The 22,354-nt window shown below is 38.5% G+C and overlaps 1 pseudogene across 1 annotated transcript in view; it reads left to right on the top strand.

The window, feature by feature from the left end:
- Positions 1-22,354, top strand: part of LOC308278829 (BTB/POZ domain-containing protein KCTD18-like) — a 143,311-nt pseudogene that overhangs the window by 16,883 nt on the left and 104,074 nt on the right. Inside the window, exons 5-7 of the transcript in view lie at positions 2,110-2,192; positions 16,082-16,194; positions 21,933-22,004. The product of the transcript in view is annotated as a BTB/POZ domain-containing protein KCTD18-like (transcript). The remainder of the gene's footprint in view (positions 1-2,109; positions 2,193-16,081; positions 16,195-21,932; positions 22,005-22,354) is intronic.

The raw sequence follows: 22,354 nt of genomic DNA, 5'->3' as shown, positions 1-22,354 counted from the left end.
TTTTTTTTTTTTGGTGGGTCTGGGGATGGAATCCAGGGACATTTGACCTCCGAGCTACACCCCCTGCCCTATTTTTTATTCTTTATTTTGAAACAGGGTCTAAGTTGCAGAGGGCATCACTAAGTAGCTGAGGCTGTCCGGGAACCGCGATCCTCCGGTCTCAGCCTCCCAAGTACTGGGATTACAAGTGTGCGCCACCACGCCCAGCCCCAATCCCTATTTTTAATTGTTACTTTTAAATGGTCTTACTACTTGCTGAAGCTGCCCTCAAACTTGAGACCCTCCTGTCTCAGCCTCCCCAGTACTGGGTTAGTAGGGTGTGCCATCATGCCTGACTTAAAAATTCAATACATTTGTATTTGTATATAAAACATAGTATCTGAAAGATCAGGCATCTTGGGTAGATTTGGGAAGGATTGAAAAGGATGCAGTGTGCCATTCTCTAATAATATCAATGTATAGATACAGACAGTATCTACTCTCCCCCACAAATCATGAGACAAATTAGCAGAAGCTAACAAAGATTTTGGATATGAAATAAACATTAAAAATAATTTTTGTTGATTATATGATCAAATGATATTTTGTATTAGCAGCAAACGCAAAATAGAATAAGTACAAGTTTTAATTATCTGACACATCTGATTTCATGTTATCATCACAGAAACCTATGATGTCAATATTATTACCTCAAATTTTTAGGGAACAGGGTTCAAAAGAGTAACTTGCTCAAGGACATATGCATATCAAATATCAGAATCTCATGGTCTTTGACCATGAGAAATTGAGGAAAGAAATAAGATTCTAAAATTGAGACTCATTGCTGGCAAATCTTTGAATGAAGGTTGAATATGTTTGCTAAAATTGTTGCTGTAATAGTATCTTTAATTTTAATTATCTTTGTTCCCTAGAACAGTCATGGCTGATAGGACACATAAGCAATTCAGAAAATAATTTAAGTGAAGTTGAAACCAGTCTGAGCATATAGCCATTATTCTATTCACCTTAGAGTCTGCTAGTCATGATTAATTGTGGAGGAAAATGTTGGAAGAATATATCCTCTGAAAAAGTGACAGAGGTGAATGAACTCAAAAGAGCTAAAGATGATTCACATTATTGAAATATAAAATTCTCATGATCCTCAAAGACAGAATCTGATTCATTTCCAGCAGGTCATATGCAACTGCAGCTGACTTCTACTTGTTTAATTCATAAATAGTGCAGACACGGACTTCATACTTCATGAGGTATTAACTCTGTTCAGGTATTCTTGTACCTCTGGAGGCAGTTTCTTGCCTGCTTAAGAACGTTTCATAGCGAATAGTTGACAACTAAGGTAATAAAAAAATAGATTTTAGCTTCAAAATTAGTGAGATACTCAAATAGAAAAACAACAGGACTGAAACTTTCTCCTTTATTTCTTACTATAGTTATAGTCACAATTTCAGTTTGAGACTCAAATAAATTGTTCACATATATTCATTTACCTGCAAATTTACTCAAAATTCAAGTGAGTTCTTTTAAAATTGCAATACTATGAGATAATATAAAACAAAGCAAAATATATTTGCTTTACAGCCTATCCACTACAAGTGAAAAGAAAAACCACTTAGGTTTTTCTAAGTGGTTAAATTATAGGGAAGTAAAAGTAAATGTCATAGCCCCAGGGCACTTAATCTATCACTCCAAAGAGCTTTATTCACAATCGTCATTCTAGAACCTTTAACATCTAACTACATCTAACTGCACTGTCTTCACTGCAGAAGGATGTAAATTCACTATCTGTGGTGTCTTGTGCCATTTTAATTGTTACCAAAGAACACAAAGAAGAGGCCCAGGGCGGCAGAATTTGTGATACTCGCTAGCACAATCATGTTCTTCCTGTTCTTAAAGATAAATGATCATTTCTAAGACAAATTGTTACATGAATTGATTTATCACAGTTAAAATTTTCTTTGGTACCTCTCCTCTACTTTGTAGCCACTGGCCCATCTCTGTCCTCCAAGAGCCAAATTCCACAGTAAAATTGTCTGCACTCGCTTCCCACATTTTCATCTTTTACTCTCTTTTTCCTATTTCATCTAACTGTCATCTCAATCTCTTTACCAGAATCCCTCTGATGAGGTCATCAATGACTTCCATTTATTATATGCACTGGCATTATGTCAGGAAATGATAATAGACAAGAGACAGTACGTAAGTTTTTGAAGCTAGAAAGCAGATGAGGAATACCGGCATACAAGATTAAAGAAATTTCACTGTTAAACAGTGGGTAGCAGAATCCCAAAGCTCTGCTTCAAAAGATCTGAAATTATAGGCCTGAGAAACTATAGCATGGAAGCAGGTAAGACTGGAAATAGGAGGCTATATGAAAATTGTAGCGATTGCTAGACCCCCTCCCTATTCTGTGCTGCTAGGATCCCTATAGGGACACACACCTCTGAGAATTCACATGATCTTCCCATGAACCACTTTAAAAGCACTAGGAGCAATGATGCATTGATAAAAATCTATTAAATTAGCTAGAAAATATACTTGGATAACTGTGAAAAAGGAAATGGCAAATAAGTACAAACTGCACAAAAAAGTAATTTTTATTCACATTACTATATGATTATAGGATTAGGTTCTAGTTTATTTATTTATTTATTTATTTATTTATTTATTTATTTATTGCAGTACTGGGGGTGGAACCCAGGGGCATTCTACCTCTGAGCTATACCCCCAGCCCTATTTTTTACTCTTTATTTTGAAACAGGGTCTCACTGAGTTGCAAAGGGCCTCACTAAGTAGCTGAGGCTGTCCACGAACCGTGATCCTCCAGTATGCTGGAATTACAAGCGTGCGCCACCACGCCTGGCTCCAGAATGGTTAATTTATAAATAATAGAAGTTTATTTTCCTCATAGTTCTGGAAGCTTGGAAGTTCAGAAACATGGCTCTGGCTTCTGGCAGGGACCTTCATGTGCTACATTATAACATGGCAGAAGGGCAAACCAGTACTCAGAGACAGAAAACCTGGGCCAAACTAATTTCTCTAACAAGACTCCATTCCTGTGATATAGGCATTAATCCATTGCTGAACATGATCACCTCATGATCTAATAATCTCTTAAAGGTCCCAACTCATAATATCACCACAATGGAAATTAAATTCCAATATGAATTTGGGAAGAGGTATTCAAACCACAGTTCCTACCAAATACTGCTAAGAATATTTAATATGGAAAAATCAAATCTTATTTGAGAGTTGACCTTTAGTATCTATCTTTATCAATATCAAACCAAAATGGATACAAGTGCTTTCTATGAAAAAATTTAAAAGTAATACCAATAGTAATTATATATAATCATATATATATAATCATTATACATATGCATACATAATTGTTTTACCTATTATATATTAAGTGTTTATATATATTATACATACATATATATATATATGTGTGTGTGTGTATATATATATATACTATATATATATATATAATTTACTTGGCCCATTATGTTCTTTTCAGTACTAGGGATTGAACCCATTGAGCCCAGGCATATTCTAATTCTGAGCTATGCCCCAGCTCTATTTTATTTCTTATTTTGAGGCAAGGTCTTATTAAGTTGCTGACGGCCTCCCTAAATTGCTGAGGCTGGCTGTGAACCTGGGATCCTATCTCAGCCTCCCAATAACCAAGATTAGAGGCGTGTGCTACCACCTCCGGCTTCACCAAAAAATACTTTTTATTTTTATTTTTTATTTTTTTATTTTTTATTTTTTTAATTTATTTTTTTATTGGTGCACTGTATTCATACATCATAATCGGATAAAAAAAACTTTTGTAGACATACATGCACACATCGCCCAATTAGCCCCTACCCGATCCCCACCCCGTTCCCTCCCCATCCCTCCTTTCCATGCTTGGCTTAGTGGTTGACATCTAGTATTATAGCCACTTATACAAAATTAACACTGATAATCTCACAGAACAGTTTCATTTGTCTGATACCAAGCTTTTGATGACTTAAAGATAACATTTCAATATTTCTCTTTGCTTTCTTTCTTACAAGAGAATATTTTTTTCTTCTTTTTTTGGTGAAACTATCATACATTTATTTATTTATTTTTCAGAAAAAATCTATCCTAATGTGGAATATGGACTCTAGATACCCAAAACGATCTCGAAAAAGAACAAAGCTAGAAGATGTATATTTTCTGATTTCAAACCATATAAAGCTACAATAATTGAAAAAGTGTAGTACTATTATAAAGGCAGATATATAAACCACTGGAGTTAAATAAAAGCCTAGAGCTAAATTCTTCCCTATATTGTCAAGTTATTTTTGACAAGGTTTCCACGAACATTTGGTGGAGGAAATAATATTCTTTTAACTAAATATTGTTGAAAAATAATTATTACATGAAAAAGAATAAAATTGGACCCTTACCTAACACCATATACAAATATTAACTCAAAATAGATAAAAGACCTAAATATAAATCTTAAGACTATAAACTTTTAGAAGAAGATCTGGGTCATTAAACCTCACAACGTTGAAATTGGCAGTGATTTCTTGGATATGATTCCAATGGCACAGGCAACAGAAGAGTAAACAAACTCCCTAAAAATTAAAAAAAAATATTGTATGTCCAAAGACAATGTAAACAGAGTTAAAAGTTACTGATAGAATGGGACAAAATATTTCCAAATGCTATATCTAAAGGTATTAATATTCCAACTAGAAATCCTAAAAATTAGCAACAATAAAAGCAAACAATACAATTTAGAGATAGGTAAAAGACTAACATAAATAATGAATCTCTACAGATAACCAATCTTAGTTGTCTGTTGGATGGAAACTCTTGTTTCTCTGGTTCTGGTGTGTGTTACCTATTTCTTCTTTGTAGTTAATCTCTTTGAGTATTTTCTCTAGCACTGGTTTTGAAGACAAAAATTCCTTCAGTTTCTGTTTGTCATGGAAGCTTCTTATTTCTCCATCTAATTTGATAGAAAGTTTTGCTGGGTAGGAAATTTTTGGCTGGGAGTTGTTTTCTTTCAGAGTTTGGAATTTGTTACTCCAAGCCCTTCTGGCTCTCATGACTTGGTTTGGGAAGTCTGGAGTGATTCTAATTGGTTTGCCTCTGAATGTCACTTGGCCCTTTGTTTTTGTTGCCTTTAAGATTCTCTGTTTGGCTTCCACATTGGTCATTTTGACAATTATGTGGCGTGGGGATCCTCTTCTCGGATCCTGTCTAAAGGGAGTTCTATAAGTTTCCTGGATCTGTGTATCAACCTCTTGCTCTATGTCTGGAAAATTTTCTGCTATTACTTCCTTGAAGAGATTGTTGATCCCTTTGGTTTCACTTTCTTTTCCCTCCTCTATTCCGATTATTCTTAGGTTAGATCTCTTAAAATGGGCCCATATTTCTTCAATGTCAGATTCCTGTTGCCGGATTTTTTTTTCTAATTTAGAAACTATGCGTTCATTTTTGGAGTGATCATCTTCTAAGAGCGAGATTCTATTCTCCATGTGGTCTAATCGGTTGTTTGTACTTTGAATTGAGGCCTTTACTTCATTAATTGCATCCTTTATCTCTTTTTGGCCCTCTCTGAATTCTTTTCGAAACACCTCTATTATTTCTACAGTTATTTTCCTGATTTGATCTTCTAGAAATCACTGAATTTCTGTTTTATCGGGTTCTGATGTTGTGGGATTGTGGGCATTCATTGTTCCATTGTTATTCCTCTTTCCCATGATTTAGGAAGTTTGTGCCTTCTCTGGGTTCTTCCCTTGGGTCACTAAGACTTTACTTAAGGTGCTCTGGATCTCGAGTCTGTGGTATCTCAGTCCCCACTACTCCTTTACTAGGTTGTATCGCAGAGTCTCAGACCCAGGGAGCCAATCCAGGCTGCTTTAGACCATGGGGGGTGCCAGGTTGCGCGTTCTCCTATGGTGTGATATTTCTGCCACCACCACTCCCCCACTCGGTCAAGTCCCTGGGGGTGCTGTACTGGGATTTCTTCTCTAGGGGCCGCAATTTGACTCACTGTTGTTGAGTGCGTCGATGGAGCTGTAGTAGACTCAGTGAATTTGCTGCTGCTGCCGCCGGTGGCAATATGGCACCGCTGCCACGCCCTAGGCCGTGAGGCTGGTGTATTTCTTCTCTGGTTTTGAGCTCCGTTCTGAGTCCATGCAGGGTGTGCTGAGCCCAGCCCCTGGGAGCTTTAGACACTTCCTGCGCTGAAAAATCTGCCGAATTCTGCCCTGCTGATCCGCAGTGCCTCACCTTGGCTCGCTGTCCGCCTCTCCTCTCTGGACCCTGGTGGGCTGTTGAGTGCGTTGGTCTGGTGCCGTCCGGTAAAAAAAAAAAAAAAAAAAAAAAACTTTTAAAAAAGCAAGCCAAACCAGGTGTGGTGGCTTGTAATCCCAGCTTTCAGGAAACTGAGACTGAATGATCGTGGTTTGCGAACAGCCTCAACTACTTAGTGAGGCCCTTTGCAACTCAGTGAGAGCCCGTTTCTGCAGGACTGTGGTGGATCAGAAAGTACCTCTTGCCTGCACATGGTACAACAACCTATGGCTCAGAGAGTAAAACTAATGCACAAATATCGTACCAAGTCAAAACCGGAATAGCAAGTATGGAGCTAAATCTTCATTCAAAGGACTGGACAGATGGTGGTAAGACAGTCTTTTTTTGTGTGTGTGATACTAGAGATTGAACCCAGAGACATCCTCCTTCCAAGCTATACTCCCAGCCTTTTTTATTTTTATTTTATTTTGTTTTGAAACAGAGTCTCTCTAGGTTACTGAGAGTCTTACTAAGTTGCTGGGGTTGTCCTTGAAAATGTGATCCTCCTGTCTTGCCTCCTGATTGCTGGGACTTAAGGCATGCACCACCATGCTCTGCCTAAGAGAATCTTTAAATGAAGGAATAGTAACAGTATATTAGAGTTTGAAAATTTTCTGCAGAACTTGGAAAGTAGGAAAATATGACTATCTTTTATGGCTAGGCCTCCTGGTAGTCAAGAGGTAGAAACCAGAATGCAGTAGCTTGCGTAGTAACAGAAAATATGCAAATCTAGGTAATATGTAATAGAATAAAAAATAGAGGTAGAGAATAAAAAGTAAATTTAAGTATCACTAAGGGAACCAGTAAACCCTCTATTAAAGAGTAAACATTGAAAAATTGTGAAGATTCAAAGAACTAGAAATGGGAGGGAAAATTTTCTGTGAAGGGAACAGAATATGTAAAGACATAGACGTAGGTGAGAAAAAGAGAGTACTTCAGTTTGACTGTAGGGCAGAGAATATATTTGGGATTAGGGCCAATAAGTTTTGGCAAGTAGGCTACAGACAAATCATAAAGCTCCTAGGAAAAATTTACTTATTTTAATTTTTAATTGTTGTGTTATAACTATACATAATAGTGAGATTAATAGTAAATCTCATGTGTTCATAGTGAATTATGTTCATGAATGCACATAATGTAATTTGATCTGTTTTCCCCCTCCTCCCTCTCTCTCTTCATCCTCTTTCACTATTAACAAAATAATTAAATTTAGTCCTAAAGAATTAGACACTCTGAAAAGTATGAGAATAATTAGAATTAATAATAATTAGAATTAATTCTCAATAAATAAAATTAATGAGAATAGTAACCATTAAAAAGTTAAAAGATATCATCTGTATAGAAATAAATGTCTTGGCTAACCATCTTCGAATAACAGTAACATTAAGATGGAAGGCTGAACGCAGTTTGGTGGCTCACACCTGTAATACCAGTTCTTGGGAGGCTGAGACAGGAGGATTGGAGGTTTGAGGCCAATCGCAGCAACTTAGCAAGACACCTGTTTTAAAATAAAAAATAAAATAGGGCTGGGAGTGTGTGGCTCAGAGGTAGAATGCCTGTGGGTTCAATCCCTAGTACTAAAAAACAAATGAAATTTGATGGATTTTTTAAAGTTATTTATTTATTTATTTATTTATTTATTTATTTATTTATTTATTTATTTATTGGTGGTACTGGGGTTCCTGGAAGCCCTTCTACCTCCGGGCTACACTCCCAAACCTATTTTATATTTTTATTTGGAAACAAGGTCTCTTAAGCCAGTGCGGCTGGCTCCGAACCAGCGTGATCCTCCTTTCTCCACCTCCCCAAGCGCAGGGATTACAAGCATGCGCCAACACGCCTGGCAAATTTGATGGATTTTAAAGCTTTTTTTTTTTTTTTTTTTTACAGGGAACAGAACAATATATTTGGTGAGAATGTAAGAATGAATCATACCAATTATCACAAGATACCACCATGTATGTTTCTGTGACTCTTGCTGCCAAATTTATTTTTAATCTCAAGTGTTTTAACACACAATTTTTATTCCTTACACATTCCCTTGGAACTTAAATGAAAGGTGGCCTTATTTATACTGGAAATGTCACCTACTCAGTGTTCAATAGGACTTTTTTCTAAAGGGCATGGAAAGCTAATTAACTAGCCAAGCATAGTTCATTAAGTAGAAATCCAGCACATCTTATCTTATTCAGTGTTTCACCTTGCTCTAACAACAGTATTACTTCTCAGAACTTGGAAGTGGGGCACTCAACTGGAAAAAAACTATTAGATTACCTCTTGTAAGTTCCAGAAAGTTAAATACTTTTATTATAGTTTTCCAACATGATGTGGCTTTATCCAATTTTAATTATATTTGGGGAAAAGATTACTAGAAAATAGAGGTAAGTAGCTTAAGTTCCAAATATTCCCTGACGTTTTGCTTGATAGCTCTACTATGGCAAGCACTACTGTTTGCCTCCCCAACACCAAGCTCCCTGCCCACTGTTCCTTGACAGCACAGTACAAATTACATATCACAGGTTGATAATGTCAAATACTCACTTTCCCTTGCAGTGAGGAGTAACCCTATGACTCATTTCTAACCAATGAGAAGAGAAGAGATGTTCCCGGGCATGTTAGAAAAAGATTGCCCACCTCCTCAATGAAAATAGGTACCAGGCACAGTAAGCATTCTCTTTGGCAATTTTGGCCATCCCCTTGTTTTTGTGTGCATAGTTATGTGAGGATATGAGGCTCGGAGCCACAGCAGTAATCTCTGTAATCTCAGTGCTTGGGAGGCTGAGGCAGGAGGATCATGGGTTCATGGCCAGCCTCAGCTACTTAGTGAGGCCCTCTGCAACTTAGTGAGATCTTGTTTCAAAATAAAGAATAACAAATATGGCTGGGAGTGCAGCTCAGGGGTAAATGCCCCTGGGTTCAATTCCCAGTACTGCAAATAAAATATGCTTATGGGTAGGCTAGGAGTTTCTTCCGGTCTCAACTAGGCTCATTCATTCATCTGTGGTCAGCTGCAGATTGGCTAGGTGGCTCTGATGATCTTACATGGGACCTAACAGGTGTTTGGGGATCATGTGGCTTTTTTTTTTTTTTGGTGGTACTGGGGTTCCTGGAAGCCCTTCTACCTCCAGGCTACACTCCCAGACCTATTTTTACATTTTTATTTGGAAACAGGGTCTCCTAAGCCAGCGCGCGCGGCTGGCTTTGAACCTGCGCGATCCTCCTGTCTCTGCCTCCCAAGCACGGGGATTACAAGCGTGCGCCACCATGCCCGGCGTATCATGTGGCTTTTGACTGGTATAAAATGACCCAGCCGGGATGACTAGACTCTCTTATAGTCCTCCAGCAGGCTAGATCAGGTATGTTCTCATGATAGTTGCAGGGTCTAAAAAATGTGAAAGTCCAAGGACGCAAGTACTTTTGCAAAACTGTGTTCAGGTTAAGGATACTAATGGTTAAGGATACTAATGACCCATTGGCCAAAGAAGGTTCCATGGCCAAATCCTGAGTAACTGTGGGAATAAGGTTTCTAGATAAAATTACAGGATACTCTATTAAATTTGGACTTCAGATAAGCAGCTAGTAATTATTTTAGTGTAATTATGTCTGGCAATCCTATAAGGGAGGGGGACTAATCAAGGTCAGAGATACAAGAAGAGTGAAAATTGAAGTCATTAATGTATCTATTAATTGACCACAGACTCTTTACAATTGGAGTCTCATCCTCATTTCCTTCTAATTTCGCTTACGTTCTAGCCATAACAAACCTCTTTAATTTCTTCAGCTATATCATGCTCTTTCGTTGCTGTTTGTGTTTTTAAGTGCTGTTTACACAGAAGAGATGTCTTCCACATCTTGGCTAAACCCTAATCATCTCTGAGAATCAACTCACGTTTTTAGTACCTCAGGTCAGGATGCGTTGTCCTTCCTCATGGTCCTATAGTGCCCTGGGCATAACCCTCTTCTGGCATGTAATATATTGATAAATATGCATATGACACATTACATGCCAGGCACTGACCTGTGTTCTTGAGTGTTTTATAATTTGTGACATATGTTTTATATCACTGTTATTCTTTTTTTTCCTTTTTTTTGTGGTACTGGGGTTCCTGGAAGCCCTTCTACCTCCGGGCTACACTCCCAGACCTATTTTATATTTTTATTTGGAAACAGGGTCTCCTAAGCCAGCGAGGCTGGCTTCGAACCTGCGCGATCCTCCTGTCTCCGACTTCCAAGTGCGGGGATAACAAGCGTGCGCCACCACGCCCGGCATATCACTGGTATTCTGTTTGTGTGTGTGTGTGGGGGGGAGTACTGGGGATGGAACCCAGGGACATTGTACCTTCGAGCTATACCCCCAGCCCTAGTTTTTAGTCTTTTTTATTTTTGAATCAGTGTCTCACTGAGTTGCAAAGGACCTCACTAAGTAGTAGCTGAGGCTGTCTGCAAACCATGATCCTCCTGTCTCAGCCTCCTGAATGCTGGGATTACAAGCAGGTGCCACCACGGCCAGCTTTGTTACTCTGTTTTATGACCCCTGGCATTTTGTTGACTGTCACTATTCTACTGGAAGGCATAGATAGTGTTATAGTCATCTCGGTGCCTAGAACAGTGCCAGACATATAGTAAAGCATTCAACAAAGGCTTGCTGAGTGAAACCATTTACTACCTATGTAAAAAGTTATTCAGGCTTAAGGTGGTTTTGAGGGAATTGAGATACAAGATAGATAGATAGATAGATAGATAGAGCGCATATGTGATTCTGAGGGGAAGAGAGGATAGAGTAGGGTCTCTGCTAGGAGACCCTTCCTAAACACAGAGCATCATGAGGACACTGGCTCCCCACGGGGCAACAGGAAGGACGAGAGAGCAGCAAACCCAAACAACAGAAGAAGCATTGGCTTTGCCAGCTTCACAGTGTTCACACAGCATCGTCTATAAGGACAAGGCCGAGAAACCCAAGGCCTGGGAGTTCTATTTCTCAGGTTGCCAGGGAATCTAAAGACCTTCAGTCCATGGCAAACAAGAATTATTAGGCCAAGGAAACTAGATGCCACTTCCAACCTTTGGTAGAATTGGAGCTCACTTGCAGAAAACTACACATCTTCCTTGCCATTAAGGACTTCTGGGAAGGAGCCTAACATAATTTTCTGATAAATGTTTGAGCTACTTTCCTTAGATATGTTTTGTCGAGATGGAAACCAACTGAAATGTTCACTACATCCTCCATATTCACAACGGACGTTTTCTTCAATTCTTATAATAGGGAAGACCTCCCACGACTCATTCTGTAAATTAATAGGAGTTAACATTTATTTTTAGTTAGGCACTGCATTTCACATGGGAAAAAATCTCATTTAGTCTTCATGTAGCTGTGTGAATTAGGTACTATTATTAATCTTACAGATAAGAAAACTAAATCTCTGTGAAGATAAATAACGTGTCCAACTTGTCAAATGGATGCATGAGTTATTTTCTCCCTAATTCTTACCACCTCTACCCTCAATAAAAGCAGAATAGTTCATTAGGGCTAAATCTGGTATCCACTCTGAGGATTTAATTATTACAAAATGATGATATCTGAGTCCCAAACCCAGATAGTCTCTTGTGAAATATAACTTTTTTCCTCACAAAGACTGGGGATGCATCAGCTTATTAATTGTTTAAAAATTTTTAGGAGCATTTCTAGACATTGTCTGTCTGGGAATTAATTGAACATAAATACTCACTTTTTATCTGGGGGTGATTGGAGATACTTTAGGAGTACTTATTCTAAGAAATGCAAATCTACAGCATGAGAAATCACCTTATGCCTACTAGAATGCTAATAATAAAACAGATTGATAATAAGTATTGATGAGATCGAGAATTTCGAACCCCCAATATATTTATCACTAGTGGAAATGTAACACGATGAAGCTGCTTTGTAAAACAGTTGGTGGTTTCTTGAACAGTTAAAGACAGTAGTCATGTGACCCAGCAATTCCACTTCTAGATACATGCTAAAAAGAATAAAAAGCATGTATTTATACAAAAATTTATACTTGAGAAGTTCATCACAGTGTTATTTAGAAGAATCAAAAGCTGGAAGAAACCAAAATCTCCATCAGTTGCTGAATGGGCAAAATGTGACCTATCTATATATTTAGCTAGAAGAAAGAATGATATAATGATGCATATTACAACACATGTTGGGGCTTTGAGAGAATTATGCTAAATGGAAAAAACTTTGTCAGTAAAGACTGCATATTATATGATTCCATATGTGAGAAATGTCCAGAATAGGCAACTCTACATAAATGGAAAATGGATTAGTGCTTGCCTATGCCTGGGGAATGGGGGAGAGAAGAAGGTGACTGGCAAAAGGGTTTGGTGTTTCTTTTTGGAGCAAAGAAAAATTTTCAGCAATTGTGGTAATGCATGCATAGCTTGGTGAATATGCTAGAATAACTAAACTATACTCTTTAAATGGATACATTTATAGTGTATGAATTGTACCTCAATAAAAGTGAAGTATTTAATTGGTTGGGTGTGGAGGTGCACACCTGTAATCCCAGTACTTGGGAAGCTGAGGCAGGAGGATTGCAGGTTAGAAGACAGCCTTAGAAACATGAGACCCTGTTTCAAAACGAAAAAGTAAAAAGGGCTGAGCGTATAGTTCAGAGATAGAACACTTCTGGATTCAATCCCCAGTGTCTGTCTCTCTCTCTCTCTCTCTCTCTCTCTCTCTCTCTCTTGCTCTCTCTCTCTCTCTCTCTCTCACACACACACACACACACACACGCCCCCAAAAGTGTTTAATCATCATTATTCCAAATAAAACTTATTAACATAAGGTAACTTGCTAGGTTACCATAAAAGAGAGGCAGAAGTATGGTTGTGTCCTGTTTACCTCAATACCTCTCTCCTCAGTTAATTGCTAGATAGGAGGTAAAAATAATTCTCATTGGGGAGCAAAAACATTATTCTTTCCATTATTAATGCAGAGAGCCTCTCTAGCCATCACAGTAGATCACCATTAAGAATGCACACACAAGCCAGGCATCTGTAATCCCAGTACTTGTGAGGCTGAGACAGGAAGATTGCAGGCTCAGGACCAGCCTCAGCAACTTAGTGAGACTATCAGTAACCTAGCAACACCCTGTTTCAAAATTTAAAAAATGTAGTAGGGCTAGGGTATAGAATGCACTTGGATTTAATTACCAACATCAAAAAAGCAAACAAACAAAAAAGATGCATACAAAAGCTGGACCTGGTGGTGGATGCCAGTATTCTCAATACTTAGGAGACTGATACAGGAGAATCATATGTTTGAGGTCAGCCCCAGCAAATTAGTAAGACCCTCAGCAACTTACCAAGACCCCATTTCAAAATTGAAAAAGGACTGGGGGTGTACCTCAGAGGCAGAATGCACCTGGGTTCAATTCCCAGTACTACAAAAAGAAAAAAGGAAAAAAAGCACCCAAGAGGAAAAAGCCAGAAAATTGTCTCTGTTCCATCTTTCAGCTTATTTGTCAGGCTCATGCCTTAGCTTCTTGGGCTGAGAAGCTTAAAGCATTTTTCCTTGACCCAATGGCAGTAAAGTAATAAGTAATGCCAAAAACTTGCTTTAAGAAGGAAACTTCATCTCCAGGGAGTTTGATCACAGAACTGGACTAACAACTCCCTCACCCCTTAATATCCACCCCACACATTTCTCAAGAAAGGGAAACTATTCTCATGACTTTATCTTATCAGCCCAGCAGCATCCTCTTGAATACCAAATCTTCTTCCTATTCTTAAGAATACAAGCCATTCCGAATGTAAAAAAAGATATGGGAACTATGTTTATACTCACACTCATATGCAGCCCCGCATTAATCGGTGGACTCTCAAGGAATAAAATGCACCAGGCCAGGGAACATTCTCAATTACATTTTATTTAACAGCTGGATAATTTAGCTGCCTATGGCTAGCTCAGCATTTGGCACAGAAGGAGGCACAATTTGAAGTAAAGAGTGGGGACAGTAATCCAGCTCCAGGTGGGCAAAATGGAAAGAATGAAAAGAAAAAAGGAAATATTCACTGCATTTTGAAGGTGTGAAGAGTATTCCAGATTTTTAAGAGGGATGGGTCAGAAGCCAGGAAAATGGACAATAGTCGGGCAAGAAACTGTTGAGATCAGAGGATCCTATAGAGTGGAGCATTAACTTCTTTCCTTTGTTCCTTCCTTCATTTGTTTCTTCCTTCTTGTCTCTCTTTATTTTTGTCTGTTTCTCTTTTCAGATGGGTCTCACTAAATAGCCATAGTGAATGCTGACATTTTGATGCCATGACTCTCATTATTGGCCATTCTTCCATTGTCTGGAGGTCCTTGGATGGTATTTTTTTGTGTGTGAGGTACTGGAGATTGAACTCAGGGGCTTTCTACTTCCAGGCTATACTCCCAGACTTATTTTATATTTTATTTGAAAACAGGGTCTCATTAGGTTGCTGAGAGCCTCACTAAGCACCTGAGGATGGCTTTTTGACCCTGTGCGATCCTCCTGCCTCAGTCTCCCAAGTACTGGGATTACAAGCATGCGCACCATGCCCAGCTCGATGGTAATTTGAGAAACCCTCAATTGGAGAAATATTTGGAAGGTGACTTCATCAGGATTGTGATTGCTTAGGGTTAGGGTGAGAGAGAAGGTGAAGAGTCACAAGGACTCCTACATTTTTAGTGCAGAGACTTTCATGTGTAAAGAATCTAAGATTAATTTTAGAAGCTGGGTTCACCAGAATATAATACTGATGGCAATTAGCGGAGCATCTGTGGGCAAAGGAAGGGTTTTGTTATATGTGGAAGGTCCTTTGTCTGTGCTCTACAAGTTGATGTTTTTATATACTATCTTCACTTCATAAAGGTGCTTCTTTAAAGTATCATTCTTTGAAAATAAAATGTGTTACTTAGAAAGAGGAAAATGTCTTGGCAATAGAAGTTGCAAGGAAAGGCCACTTGACTACCTTCGAAGGTACAAAGTTTCTTAAAATTTGAGGTGTAGGTAATCCCCTGGGCCACTCATGAAAATGCAGATGTTAACATACTACGTCTGGCAGGTCTGAGACTCTGCATTTCATTAATTCATTCATTTTATGGTACTGGATATTGAACCCCTAGGGTCATTTTACCGCTGAGCTGTACCCCCAGCTCTGACTCTGCATTTCATTAATTCATTCATTTATTCATTCATTTTATGGTACTGGATATTGAACCCCTAGGGTCATTTTACCGCTGAGCTGTACCCCCAGGTCTATTTTTATTTTTTATTTTGAAATAGTCTCACTAAGTTGCTGTGGCTGGCCATGAACCTGTGAGCCTCCTGTCTTAGCCTCTCAGGTACTGGGATTACAGAGACTCCCAGATGCTGCTGCTGGTGGTACAAAGGGGCACCCTTTGAGTAGCAAGTTTCAATTCATTAATGATCATGAAATCAATTTAATGGGTTGTTTGCTACAAAGATTAAAAACAAACCCAAAATGGAAAGATCTGAATTCATTGCTTTTAATAAAGTAAGCTTTTGTGGAAATTCTGCTTCTCTTATGACACTGTATAATATTAGATCATCGTGTATTTTATGTATATTTTCATTCTGGGTCACCAGCAAACATGTTGGGAAGCTATAATTCTGGAGAAGGCTGGTACTAACAGATTGAATCATCTTAGGCTTCTTCTCACTTTAAAATTCTATGATTCTGTGCAATCTTACATCTCTTACTCTAGCTTCCAGAGAATATTCATGGGGGTAGGCATCATTAAATTCATTAACTTCATCCTCAGTTTGGGAAGTAAAGATGGTACTCATGGCAATGTGTCATGCAAAGTGTCCTGCAAAGGTAGGTCATTTTGCTGGGATTAATGTTGTGATAAAAAAGAAACCCCTGAGATAGTCTCTCTCCTTCAGGAGGGGCATTTGTTTCTTATTTTTGTTGTTGTTTTGATGCTGGGTTGGGGAGTCATTAGTTTAATTACAAGATGGCTGATTAACATCAATTTGTTAATTACAGGTAAAGCTATTTGCAAATAAAACAGAAACCCAAAAGACTTAATGCCATCTACAAAGTTACCTTGTTTACAAAGTTGTAAAACAGAGTCTAAGAATGTGATTTATTATTCTTTTGCTTTTAACCTTTTTTTAGCTGATGCATTATAATCATACATCATTTTTTTAAAGAACTGGGGATCGAACCCAGTGATATTCTACCTCTGAGCTACACTCCCAGCCCTATTTTTTATTCTTTATTTTGAAACGGGGTCTCACTAAGTTGCAGGGCCTCACTAAGTAGCTGAGGCTGGCTAAGAATAGCGATCCTCCTGTTTATCCGCCCAAATACTGGGATTACAAGTGTGAGCCACCATGCCCAGCTTGTAATCATACATCTTGGTGGAGTACAAGATGGTAGATACCACTCATTCAGCCCTTCCCCAATTCCTACCCCATTGCCTCCCCTTTCTCTCCTTCTCATGTTTGGCTTAGTGATTGACTTTGATGTGTTTGTGAATGTACATCATGTATATTAGGGAATTTCCCTTTCCTCTCACCCTGTCTCACTCAGTTAGGTCACCTTATTTGCTCATCTATGGTTTCTCCCTCTTCGTCTAAGTTCATTATTTTTAACTGAATGAAGACTACGTTTGAAATTCAAGACAAAATTTTATATTGCTCAAACTTATAACTTTATAACTTGCACAAAAATATTTAATTTATTTTTTAATTTTTTTGGTGGTACTGGGGGCGGAACCCAGGAGCTTTCTACCACCAGGCTATACTCCCAGACCTATTTTATATTTTTTATTTGGAAACAGGGTCTCACTGTTGCTGAGAGGCTCACTAACTAAGTAGCTGAGGCTGGCTTCAAACCTGTGCGATCCTCCTGTCTCAGCCTCCCAAGTGTGGGGATTACAAGCGTGCGCCACTACGCCCAGCCTACAAAAATATTTAATTTGAAATATTATAAGCTTCCCAAGAGTACCAGTTTGTATAGGAACACACCAACACACACACACATACACAAACACATGCATGCAAGTACACACACAGTATAAAGTGAGTGTGGGAGCAGAGCAACCAATGGCTAGGAGCTCCAAGTGCAAAGAATGCATTAACGAGGTATTTCAGTTTGGAATTTTACTACTCCAAGAGTCAGAGCAGTGAGTTGGTAGTCACTAACTTAAGACATCTCTTATTAGCATTTGAACTGAAGGAATTAGAGCTCACAGTTATTACTGGCAGCCAAGCCTGGGAAACTGCCTGTGTCCTGGCTGTCTGAACTCTGGCCTGCCCCTGCCCACATAAGAAATAAACAAATGATGTAAAAGAGAAAAATGTAGGCCAGGCGTGGTGGCACACACTTGTAATCACAGTATTTGGGAGGCTGAGGAGGATCATAGGTTTGCGGCCAGCCTCAGCTATTTAGTGATGCTGTCCGCAGCTTAGTGAGACCTTGTTTCAAAAATAAAGAATAAAAAATAGGGTCAGGGAACCTACCTGAATCCTGGCTGACTGACAGTAACACTGTTGGGAAACAGCCTGACAGCTGACAGGGTTTGACGAGATGATGAGTAACGACGACTCAAACACAAACCCACGAGCCGGAAGTCAAGTCAAGCAAGATCTCATTTATTTCTCTCCAAGCAATCATATATATAGCACCAAGCCACGAGGGGGAATTCCCATGAGAAATAGCCTAGCCTATCCGGGATAAAGATCACTAGCACGCAGTTTACAGCCAATCCCAGGCCAGTACATGAGCCATTCATGTGTGCGGAAAGCTCCTTTAAAGGTAGAAAGGGAAAAACCGCTCAGTCTCCCCACCCATAATGAATGGGGAAACCACGCCTTCGTAGCTTCCTCCAGGCGCCATCTTTAGCCCATTTTCTGCTGAATCACTTTACTTAAAGTTTTGCCTTAGGCTGCAGGCCGCTCAGGCCGAGGAAGGCTGCATCTCCTTAGGCGCTGTATGGACACACCCCATCATAACACCACACCAGTTTGTGAGAATTTGCCATTTGAATTACATTAATTATAAAATTAGTGAATATCATGTTTTTCAAAAACATAAGAAATGTCTATTATTGTTGTAAATTATACTTGTTTTCTTGCATTACTAGATAATTGCTCATTTAAAAGCACGAGCTGTTATTTCGAATAATCTGTTGGGTAAAATCAACAAAATATTTCCTTCTTGGTTAAAATAATAACTAACTCCAAATGAAATCATAGGTAATGGCTACCGATGTCAGAAACATCTAATTTGATATTCAGGCATTTCTACAAAATATGAATGTTTTGATGCAAAAAAAAAGCCACTGAAGCTCAAAATGAATCAATTTTGTGGAGAAATACAAATAACTACATCTAAGTGGAACTCGGAAATTAACTTCTCCTGACTCTCTCTCATTCAGCTATGTATTTATCTTCACTACTAAGTATAACTCAGCAATGTGCCAAGTATGTTAGGAAACAAAAACTGAGCCCTGTCTTGAAATTCCTTTCAGTTGGCTCTCCTAAATTATTGGAATTGCTGAGAAGGTTAAATGTATTTACACTCCAATTCACTTGAACAAATTTGCATTTAGTTGGTTGTAGAGGCTGACCTTCCCTTCTTACTGTTAATTATATTACTATTTAGCATATCCCTAATATGGCAAAATATCAAATTACAGTCCATGTTCTAAGGGACTAGCAGTTAACTAGCTAATAAACTGTCTTGTTTTGTTAACACACAAGCTAATTGTTTCCATTCCAGTCTGTGTCTTGATTTCAGGTCAGTAAGAACCCTTATTCGGATAAAAAAAAAAAAAGGATTTCCATAATAGGGTTGAATTTCACAAGTTCACATTTTTTTATTGCTGAGCTAAACTGAATATTTTCATATCAAAACACCAGATAATACACTTTGTCATTTGAACATTAGAGCTATTTAAATTTGCCTTTCAGGTAGGAGGATACTTACGGATATCTTAGTTGCCAACTCTACTTCAGATAATGGCAAGTCTTTGGATGTGATACACATACCTGTTTCATAGTTGTATTTTTGTGTGTGGTACTGTGGACAGAACCCAGGGGCCTTAAAAGTCCAGGCTATCTCCCCAGACCTATTTTCATTTTTCATTTGGAAACAGGGTCTTACAAAGTTGCAGATGGCCTCACTGAGTTGCTGAGGCTAGCTTTGAACCTATGATCCTCCTTTCTCAGCCACTCGAGTACTGGGATTACAAGCGTGTAGCACCACAACCAGCTATAGTTGTATTATCTAATTTAGGATGATATGATATTTTGAATTCTTTTTTTTTTTTTTTTGGTGGTACTGGGGTTCCTGGAAGCCCTTCTTCCTCCGGGCTACACTCCCAGACCTATTTTATATTTTTGAAACAGGGTCTCTTACGCCAGCACGGCTGGCTTCGAACCTGTGCGATCCTCCTCTCTCCGCCTCCCAAGCGCGGGGATTACAAGCGTGCGCCACCACGCCCAGCAGATATTTTGAATTCTAAAAAGAAACAATTAATAGATGTAGGTAGCTATTATTAATAATACTTCTTCGAACATATCACTAAGGATGGTTTAGTAATTACAGGTGGATGAAGTTTAATCCCAAGAAATCTGTTTTCAGTGAAACCATACTTTCTTTGAGTTGGGTATACAAAAATTAGGTTAAAATCAGCTGGGTCCCAGTTACTACTCCCAAAGCAAAATAATAAAGCTAGGCATGGTGGCCCAAGCTTGTAATCCCAGTACTTGGGAGGCTGAGACCAGAAGATCCCAGGTTCCTGTCCAGCCTCAGCTACTTAGTGAGGCCCTTCACAACTTAGTGAGACCCTGTTTCAAAGTAAAGAATAAAAAATAGGGCTGGGGGTATAGCTCAGAGGTAGAATGCCCCTGGCTTCCATCCCCAGTACTGCAAGAGAGATTGATTCTATGGAAACCAATGACGTAGGAAATGCTGTCACCAGGCTATGTTTCCCTCAATCTTGTCTTTCTAAAGGAAAGATTTCATTCATGGGAAACAGATAGGGTAAGCATGAAGGGTTGGGTTTAACAGGAGGTTCACAGAGCTGGCTGGTCCCAGGGCAAAAAGAGAAAATGGCTGACTGGGCATGGTGAGATTTTTTTATACTGTCTAGAAATCCCATCCCTCCTCATGCATAGTAATTTGGGGCAGTTACATTTGGGTTTAATGCTGCTATGTTAGAATTTTCTGGTGGTGTTTAGATCTGTGTTGTAATGGCTCCAACTCTGTGATCAAGGGTGGGCAGGGCAGTCCCCATATCTCTTTTCAGGAAGGCTTCCCTCTGTCCCATATCTTTCCTGGCCCTGCTCATCTCTGGCTAACTACATAAGAATGCTACATCTATTTAACAAATTATTTTTTGGGGGGAGGGAGTACTGATGATTGCACCCAGGGGCCTTCTACCTCCAGGCTACGCCCTCAGACTTATTTTATGTTTTATTTGTAAACAGGGTCTCACTAAGTTGCTGAAGGTGGCTTTAAACCTGTGCGATCCTCCTGTGTCAGCCTCCCAAGTACCGGGATTACAAATATGTTCCACCACGCCTGCCTGGCTCTATTTAATAAATTCTGCTGGAAAATTTGAAAAAAAAAAAAAGATCTATCTCAAATACTATTTTAGCATATTACAATCTTTCAGTGATTTAGTACAAAGGTATAAAAGCTCCAGAAATTGCAGGTACTAGAAGAGACCAGTGCCTAAGATATTTGGGGCTCAAAATTTATGCAAATAATATATTTATAGATTTCTAGAAATTCTCTGAAACTGTATATAAAGAAATATTTTTAATTTAAAACTTTCAGTGCCACGAAGTACAAAGCCTACACTTAGCACCTGGTTTTCAAAATCCAATTATTTTACAAAATTATTAAATAATCCCTGCAATGTGTCACATATGTATATGGATAATTGCTAAATATATATAAATATATTTCTTTGTATTCTGCTTTGTCTTTCTCTTTGCTCATTGTCATCTTGGTGAATGGGAATACATGCACCATAATACTTGTAAAAACAATGATTTTTCTTCTCTCCAAATTTCATTTCTAGGATTTTTTTTTTCAGTTTCAAGTCATATGTAGGAGTAATAATAGAGAAAAGTACAAACCCTTTTATATTTAATCATCCTTTACAAACACAGGGCAATAAGGAGAGGAAAATGGTTTATGTTTATCATTGCAACTTCCCAGCTAATAAAAAAGAATAATTTTATCCAGATAAATAAAATGGTACACACACATGCGCGCGCGCACGCGCACACACACACACACACACACACACACACAAAATTGAATTGTTACTTTGACTTCTAGACAGCACAACAGTAAAATATAGCTGAAGAAAATGTTCCCAATAAAATCTTTTAACCAGGATCAAAGTACTGAGCAGGTATGGATTCAGCTATGGTTCATTAATCTTTTGGTGGGGTAATACAAGAGCAAAAGATAAATCAGAAGCCATGCCAAACCATAAACTTTCATGTTTCTAATTTTAAAATGACATTTTCAAATACATCCAAATACATAGACACTTTCTGAAGTAATCTTTCATTTCGTTGTTACAGATGAAGAAATTGAGGCACAGAGAATATTAACCAGGTCACAGGGCCTGAGCAGTGCCAAGGCCCGGCTTCAAGGTTAGTGCTATTTCCTCCAGGATCTTGGAAATAGCAAGCACTCAGGAACTGAAGGTGGGAGGAGGGTGAGTAAAATTCTGTGTAAGACACTTCCTTTTAGGTAATAGTTCTGGAGTATAAATTAATGTCTTTTGCCAACATGGGGAGATAATGATAAGATTAAAACTGTACTATTAAAGCCTAAAAGGTTCTTTGAAGCTTGAGGTGGATATGAGGGAGGTGGTAAAAGGTTGAAATCAAGCCCAGCAAAATCTCTGTGTGTTGAATAGTATCGTATAATGTGAAGTAAATAAAACAAAAAATAGAAAGACCTTGATCATCCTTGGCCTCTTATCTAAAATGAGTTCATT

Source organism: Muscardinus avellanarius (genome assembly GCF_963383645.1).
Source record: "Muscardinus avellanarius genome assembly, chromosome: X".
NCBI classification, from domain to species: Eukaryota; Metazoa; Chordata; class Mammalia; order Rodentia; family Gliridae; genus Muscardinus; species Muscardinus avellanarius.
This window is presented reverse-complemented; position numbering and strand designations above follow the sequence as displayed.